Genomic DNA, 8,237 nt, shown 5'->3' with positions numbered 1-8,237 from the left:
TCCTGGAAACCTGAGACTCTCTTTGGACTAGGAAAAATGGAGGGGATATTAGTATAACCAGCCACCTCTGCATGAACTACCAGCATGATGTAAGGCTGCTTTCGGGTATGAGAACTGCAAATAAGATGTTACTGTATTGATGGCTGTACTGTGATTAATGCTGCATGTGACATCCCAGTATTGCTGACTGTGCTTCGAAAAGAAAACTAGCAAATTTGAAAGATTTGGAGAATCTGTATGAAGTTAGCCTGGGAGCTGGAAGAGTTCTGTACTGCAATGATTGTTAGGAATCGAGAACTTCTTAGCATAGCCAAGGCAATTTTAAGGAATTACTTGATATCTCAAAATAACAATGAGAAATATGAGTGAATATAAAAAATGGCGCAATTATTGCAATTCGCTAGCCACTGGCTAAGCCACAAGTACAGCTTTTAGGTAAGAAAACACCTTATAGAATTCAAGGTGGTGTTTGTCATTGCATTTTCTTTTACATGCATGCTTTTAAACCAGGTTTAAAAAGTGTGTTTACCAATGTACCTGAAAAAGGGTGAGGGCTGACCCAAGACTTCACCAGTAGGATTGTTTACCTCCTTCTAAGCTACCTCTGCCTGCAGAATCAATAGCTGTTTTCTTGGGCAAGCGGCTCAGGAGCAGGGCTGTGCTGATGCAGTGCTCTGAGCTTCTTCCAGCTCCCTGGTCTTGTTGCATTAAGTCTTGGCTCCCTGGTTTTGCTCTCTTAGCTCCTTGGAGACTACACTGGATTGCCAGGTTCGGTGTCTGTCTTCAAAGGTACAGCAACTCAAATACAGCCCTGTCTTAATGCCCTAGAAAATAATTAATTATATAATTAATGTATTTTGTATATAATAATAAAGACATCTATATTTTAAGTTTTTGTTCTTTGATCAGATTTTGTTTGTTTGTTTGTTTTTTAATATTCAGTGAGGCTGACAAAAGCCTAATTCATTTTCATGCTGTAAGGAACATAGACTTTGAAGACCCAGGTATAGTAAAGACTTAGAACAGCAGTGACAGGAAAGAAAGCTTTTTGACTGGTAAACTGGGTGACTGTACATGAAGTCATGGAAATAAAAACAAGAAAAATATGTATGCATGTGCTTAAGTCCCTAAGGTGTTTCCACAACTGGACCATTCTACAAAAGCTTTTTCAATATGTTTCTTCATGATTCTGTCTTCAAATGCCATCTGACCTTAATAAAACTGCCCTGGCTGCATTACAGGGCATAATGTACTGTTCCTAGTGGTCTCTCACAAACAGCAGTATTTTTATAGTGTTCTCTGATAATCTTTCAGAGCTGAGTCCAGTTCCTGATAAATTGGTGTTATTCTCCCAGGTTGATTGTGAGTAGTTATTAAATATGTAACACGGTGTAAAACATGATCAGGAGTTTATGTGTGGAAAATTTTAGACAAAGTGTGAAAGTTTATCTTTGAGTGGAGAAAAATTATTCTTCCTTCATGTAGTTTTTTTTAATAGGACCCACTAATGTTAATGAGGAGAAAATCCTGTGTGTATTCCAGAGAGTCTGCTTTTTAAATGCTCTGGTTTTATGAAAATATTTGCAATAATCATGATTATAGGTTTGGTGCCATCAATTAAAAGAGGGTTTTGCACTATTTTTCTTGTTTTCCTGGAACTTTTTATTGTTTACTTTCTTCTGTTGTGTGATGTTTCTTTCAGAAAGTGTTATGTTTTACATAATAAATTCCTGAATAAAATAAAGTGGTATTCTATTGCTCCATATTTTCCCAAGAAATGGCATTAAAAATAATATTAAAATTCCACTATCAGATACCTCAGTTTGATGGTGTTCACCTCTAAGGATATTGTTTTAGCCCAATAGAGATGCTCAAATTAAAATTAATAGTATAACAGCCCATGCAGTGCTTACGTTCACAGAACAAAGAGGCTGTATTTGTGACTTCATTATTTGTAGGCGTTTCAGTTTTTTTCTGTCCCACGTTTGCTGAGGGTTTAACTCTGCAGTGAAGAAGAGAAGGAATTGTGCAAAAATTTAACCCCAAATTCAGTTTCTTCTGCACAGCCTTTACATTTGTTCTTCCTGGCAGATCTGAGGCAAGGCTTGCATAGGTAGCTAGAAATCTCTGTGCCAAAATGATGCAGAACCTACTAGTCAGCAAGAGTCAGCAACTTGACTATACTTATGTAAAACTCTACGTGCACACTTCACAGATCATCTCCTTTCTGTAAAGGTCTTTTTGCTGCCACTTCATATGGAAAAAGTTTACTGATTCCACAGCTGGTGAGATAGGGCCTGTGAATGCGTACCACTTTGTCTTTTTTGTTGCTTTTGTCTTTTCGCATTGTAAGTGTGTAACTAATATGCTGCTCAGCCTCAGCCCTCCTGCATTAGGGCTTTTTTCCTCCCACTAAATATCTCTTTGGAGTGTTTTCTCACAGGTATAACAACTTGCATTTTTCCAGCTTTAATCTTATTTCCTTGTTCCTCTTCCTGACTGCTTGATGTCATTTTAAGTATTTTTCCTCACTAGCATTAGCAGTTCCTCCCACCTTAGTATAATCTTTGATTTTCATTTATATGCTACATCATGAATGATAACATTAAGTATGCCTAGACTGAGTACTTACCCCTGCAGAACCCCAGATGAAACGTCTCCCTCCCCTGAACTGATACATGGCCATTTATCATTCCCCTTTGTAATTCTCCTGGAAAGGTTAGATCTAATGGGTTTCTAAGCAAACACATAAAATCTTAACTTCCCTATCAGAAGTGAAGTGGTGGAAGACAGAGTTAGGACTGTCTTTCATCAACATAATATTTATAGCCAAGCAAATGAACACTTCAGCTCTGCAAATCCTAAATTTGTTGCCAGACAGTATCTGGAGATTGTTTTGCATGTTTTGATTAAATGCAGATTCCTTAAACTTTTTTTTTTTTTTTAACAAAGCCAGAGTCCTGTTTTAGTTCTTGTTCTTTGTTTTCTCTGGTAAGGGTCTGTGATGAATGAGATGTCCAATTAATGACTCACATCACTGAGTGTAAGAAGTCTCTTTGTTCATGAATATAGCAGTTCACTTAAATTAACTTTTTACAACAGTTCTGAGGCAAAATCTAAACCTCTGCTCAAACCGGGCACCTGGGGAGACATGAAAAAATAATAATTCTCAAGCTTTAAAACAATTTGGCTTTTTTATGTTGCAGAATTTTTTGAATGTTTCAGTTCTGCCAAGAGTTGGACCTAGGAAAAGAGGTAATCTACTTGAATAAATAAAATCTATCATTTAATATGTCCAGATTAATTTACTGCTGATGACTCTTTCCATGCTACTTGAAAAGAATATGCATGATTCACAACTGTGTGAAAAAAGGACAAGTTGGCCATTTGCAATATCAATGCAGTTGTGTTATCAAAACTTCAACTGAAAACTCAATACTGGTGTGATTGGTGCTTTTTAAGAAGTTGCAGCCCTGATTTTACTGCTTTTCGAACTGTTTATCTCATGATCCGTGTGACAGACGTACAGAAAAAAAGAAACCTTCATCAGAAAAAGGGGCAGAAGTGAAACAGCTGCATTTTTCTTTTCAAGCTGAAAAATGAGTTGCGGTCACCCTTTGGTGCTCCTCAGAGGCCCCTGGGACACACATGGTCCATGGGAAGGTGCCTTGTGCTCCCCTGAATTGGCACTTGGCCTGTGCAAGGGAGCCAGGAATGAAATTTTGGACAGGACAGCAGGTTGTAGTAGGGTTAAAAAGCAGAAATAATTACAGGATTCAATAGCACTCATCAGTGTAGCTGTTGAATTTCCAGTAACCCTTTCATATGACTCTTGCAATCAAGAGCTGGGTATTGGTGAAAACATTTGCCCTGTCACGCCTTATGAGCTCCATCAATGTTTCATGGTGTTGCAGTGTTTAGACAAAATCAAATCACCAGCGACTTTTGATTGTGACTTGCTACCAAAAAGGTCTTATGTTAAACAAAAAAATACACATTTTAATTTTTCTTGGAGTGCCCCACAGATCGGGTTAGTGCTGGAGAACAAACTGGCTCAGCTACCTCTAGGAGTGATTTTGCTCGTGTTAGTTCTTTTTGGCTGTGAAGGGCTTTGTTCATTTGTGCCTAAATTGGATCTCCCCACGTGTAAACAGCAAGCCCCCATCCCATATTCTGCAAGGCTTGTCCTGCATTGCCTTCTGTGCTCCAGCCAAAAAGAGGCACTGGGCTCCAGCCAGCTCCCACCAGCCTCATGGTGGGCGGCACGTGGTGGGTGCCTCCATCAGCCCCAAGATGGTTAGGCCGAGGCCATGTTGAAGTGCTGAGGATGTTCAGGGGAGTTTCTCTTTTGTATGCCAGCAGAATATAGAACAAAATTCATAACATACCCCAGAGTAAGACTAAAGTCAGGTGTGACACCTGAATTGGAAAGGGTTTAATGATTAATTTGGATACTTAGAGGACAAAATCTAAATCTTATCCCTGATTGATGATTTTATCTTCCCAAATGCATCCATGTACTTAATATCTATTACAAATAATAGGTATTAATTATACACCTTAGGATAATACCTTAATAATTACTTAAGATCCATTATATTTTTAACACTAATTAGAGCAGGGACTGTATCGCAGTTGTCCCTCTTGCAGCTGAGTGCTGTAATCAGCGTGATGAAGAGTCGTTTTTATTCTCTCTCCTTCTTCTTTTTCAGAAAAAGTGTTTTCTGAACTAGTTGCCCCTGAAAAGATCCTGGGGTAGCACACCCTTTCTTGGCTGAGCACAGTCCTTTAAGGAGAGCATAGGCTGAACTTGTGTTTCCTGCATTCTCTTCCATGGATTATTCTTTCCAGACCAGACTGAATCCTTTCTACTAGTTAACAAGGCAACCAAGTCATGTGCCATCATGCTGAGCGGCAGTGCTCAAATAATTTGGTCAGTCTTGCTTATTTCTTGCTATAAATCTTAAGAACATTCTGAAGACCTGAAAGGGTTTATAAACTTGTATTTCTCCTGTGTTGTATATTTTGTTTTTCCAGTTGCAATGGCAGGAGATGAGCCACTGTGAAAGAATTGCTACACATTACCTATTAAGTCTAAGCAAAAGCTGAGAAGCAATATGCAGAACAACAACAACAAAACCATAAGAGTATATGTGTGGTTACATTGTCTCAAACAGCAGTACAGAGAGAGGAAGAACCCGTTTAATAAAAGTATACAAGCTTAGAGTGGGAGATGGTTGGATTGAAGAATAAATATTTATGTTCCAGATATTGGCTTTGCCATCCGTTCTGGTACTATTCCACACACCACGTTGCAGAACAACAGATGGAAAGATGAAGGAAAAGTAGATGGAGAATGAAGACACCCCAGAAGTAACTGTTGCAAGAGCTACATAGTGCTGTCACCAGAACCATCTCATTACCTCATCCAACCCATGATCAGTTTATGGATGGCTGATTGTTTGTATCTTCCTTCTTAAGACTTTATTTAATCTATTGTCCCAGGTTGTGAGCAACAGGGCAGCATTTAAATATTAATAGCAAATTGCTGACCGTAGTTTTCTAGTTCATGTAGGTAGGCATCAACAGTATTATAAAGCATTCTTTACAAATAATATAGTACTTCACTAATAGGCTCTGTATTAGCCAGAGGAAGGGTTTTAGTAACTTGAGAATCCTGTTAGCGAGTACTGCTTGAAATAAGATGGCAGTTACTCTAAAAGTTGCTTTATTATACTTCCCATAAGACATTTCTTGCCCATAAAGTCACTGGTAGGGTGAAATATCAAAATATTCAGAAGAACCTTCATCAAATATCAAAAGCTCCGTATTTCCCTAGAGAGGCGATTTCCCCTGTCAAAGGATATGAGAAATTGTCCAGAATCAGTGTTGCCAAAGCAGCCCCTCCTGCTTCCTCCTCTCTCCCTCCCCTCCTCCTCCCAGCTCCTTCTAAGGCTGCTGTTGCTCAGCAGCTCTTTCTGCATCCAAGCACAAGAGTTGGCGTGAATAACAACAGGCCATCTTAACCCAGACAGGTCTGTCTTCCCATGGCAGCATGCTCCCACCACCACCTTTAAAACCTTGCTGCTGGTTTCTTTACTATGCCCTTTATTAAAATACCTTTCTCTGAGGGTGAAGCTGGGGTAGTCTAACAGCTCACTGCGGCCAAAAAGGAAGTCCTTCTCCTGTTTGCCTGCTCCTTTCTCAGCCAGGCAAGCTCTCTTCTTTCTTTGGGCCAGTGCTGGTGCTCATCAGGCCTTTTGCTGAGCTGGCTCAGTTTGCGAAGCTTGTCGCTTTTTTTGGCCACCTTAGCTGTCTTCAGGCCAGTGAACTGAACTGGTCCAGCACGGGGCTGACTTTTCAGATGTGGTGCAAGGAAAAGGATGGGAAGGAAGGAGGAAAGGAGAGGAAGCAGGAAATTACCATTCAGTGCTGCTCTGCCATTAGCTTATTTTAGGTGACGAGGTGTAACTTTACCTTAAAATTCATCATTAACGAGTAAAATTAAAAAATATTTCATATAAATCCCAGCATAAGAAAAAAAGACATGTTATTTTGTTGCCTATGCACTAACCTGGTCTTCATAATAAAGGAACATATTTTCTGCATAAAGTCTCATGCTCTCTGAAAGACTGGTTTTTGAGGTGGGCACCTGTGTGTTGTGGCTTCCTTAGGCTCCTGAAAAATCCATTTTTCTCCATCCTATTCAATATGAGTATCGATATTGTCACTTATTTTGCCTTAGATGCCTGAGGATTTGGCCACAGGAAAGAAATTTTGAACTTTCAGTGCTTACCAGTTAATGGTATTAAGCCATTACAGAAAAATAAGAATACACGCTTTTGGGTAGTAAAAACCTAATTCTTTTGTTCATTACTGAAAAAATTCTGGTTTCCCAACTCCTATACAGTGCCTTACAGAGCAGTCTAAGTTGGTGTGACCCCATGTGCCATCATATTAAAAATTATTTGACTGAGAGATTAATTTTCCCCTGTAGAGGTGTGCAGCAAGAGTAGTTTCTCCTGTCTAGAGAAATCAGGGCTAAGTTGTGTTGCAGAGGTGCCTGCTTGTGTTACAAGTGATATGGTCATTAATTCCTGAGGAAAAAGAGTGGTCCCTGCCAATCAGTATCCTACATATGCTACATGTGAGACACATCTTTTATAAGAAATGTTACTCAGACTACTTTTTAATTGTTACACATCGTGCATCACCATTTCTACACAGCACACTAGTTACCTTTAAAGTTAAAAAAGTATATACCTCCTTTTTTCCACGCTTTTAATAATAATAATGTTCTTTTCAAGAATGAAAAGCTTTTCATGCCATACCATAGAAGGTTCTTTCTTCTAGTTGCTTAACTCAAAAGCGCAACTCAACACATTCCCTTACAAAGCCATCCAAAGATCTCTGTGCTGATCAGCATAGGTTTTTACTTTTGCTAAGTCCTATTTTATATAAGTTTGGATCCTCCAGCTCTCACATTGTTCAGACGGACCCCTTTTTTCCTACTACAGACTTGCTGAGCACTGATGCCAGTTGGCGTGAGAGCCAATACTGTGGCAGACAGGGGCACTGCGTTCTGAGCTGAAGTTTTTAACATAGCTAATGAGGACTGCTGCTACCCTCCACCCCCACTGAGCTGGCTTCAACTTAATCAGAAAATTAAAAGTGGATTTCCATTGTATAGCCATACAATAAAAATAAAATTTTTTAAAAAAAAGAAATAGAAAAAAGGTAAAATATGGGAGGCATCATTATTTTTAAGTCCTAAAACCATACAGACAGTAGTGATGAATAGCTGGAAATGCATTGGCCGTGATAGTATGGTCCTCTCATTCTGAATAGTGTGCAGCCATCCAGCTCCCAAAAGGGCCAAACTCAAATAATATCTTAACTGATGATCTGCAAATACCACTGTTTATTTGCATCTTAGAGAACTGCTGAATGGGACTGTCATATATGAAGAAGTCTGTACATTCAAATCAATGGATAGACTGCCTTTCCTTCCAGCTTACTCTGCAACTTTTGAGTGTGGAAATCAGCTGTCAAATGACGGTGCAAAATACTTCTTTTCTGGTTTTGAACAAGTGCAAATCTCTGTTCTGCTCTTCATCTGGGACTAAACAGTGTGTAGCAGAAAGCAAGATACCAACCTTCTTGCTCCTGAGAGGTCCCACAGCCATAGGTGCTCCACACCACAAATTAGAGCAGCCTTAAGGCGGCTTCTGTTTGCA

The 8,237-nt window shown here is 39.3% G+C and overlaps 1 long non-coding RNA gene across 1 annotated transcript; it reads left to right on the top strand.

Moving 5' to 3' along the window:
- The first annotated feature begins 3,195 nt into the window (after positions 1-3,195).
- On the top strand, positions 3,196-7,771 carry LOC142053967 (uncharacterized). The gene is made up of 3 exons (XR_012659399.1): positions 3,196-3,255; positions 4,713-4,933; positions 5,038-7,771. It is a non-coding gene; the product is annotated as an uncharacterized LOC142053967 (long non-coding RNA).
- The last annotated feature ends 466 nt before the right edge of the window (positions 7,772-8,237 follow it).

This window comes from Phalacrocorax aristotelis, chromosome 2, assembly GCF_949628215.1.
Source record: "Phalacrocorax aristotelis chromosome 2, bGulAri2.1, whole genome shotgun sequence".
In the NCBI taxonomy this organism is placed as follows: Eukaryota; Metazoa; Chordata; class Aves; order Suliformes; family Phalacrocoracidae; genus Phalacrocorax; species Phalacrocorax aristotelis.
This window is presented reverse-complemented; position numbering and strand designations above follow the sequence as displayed.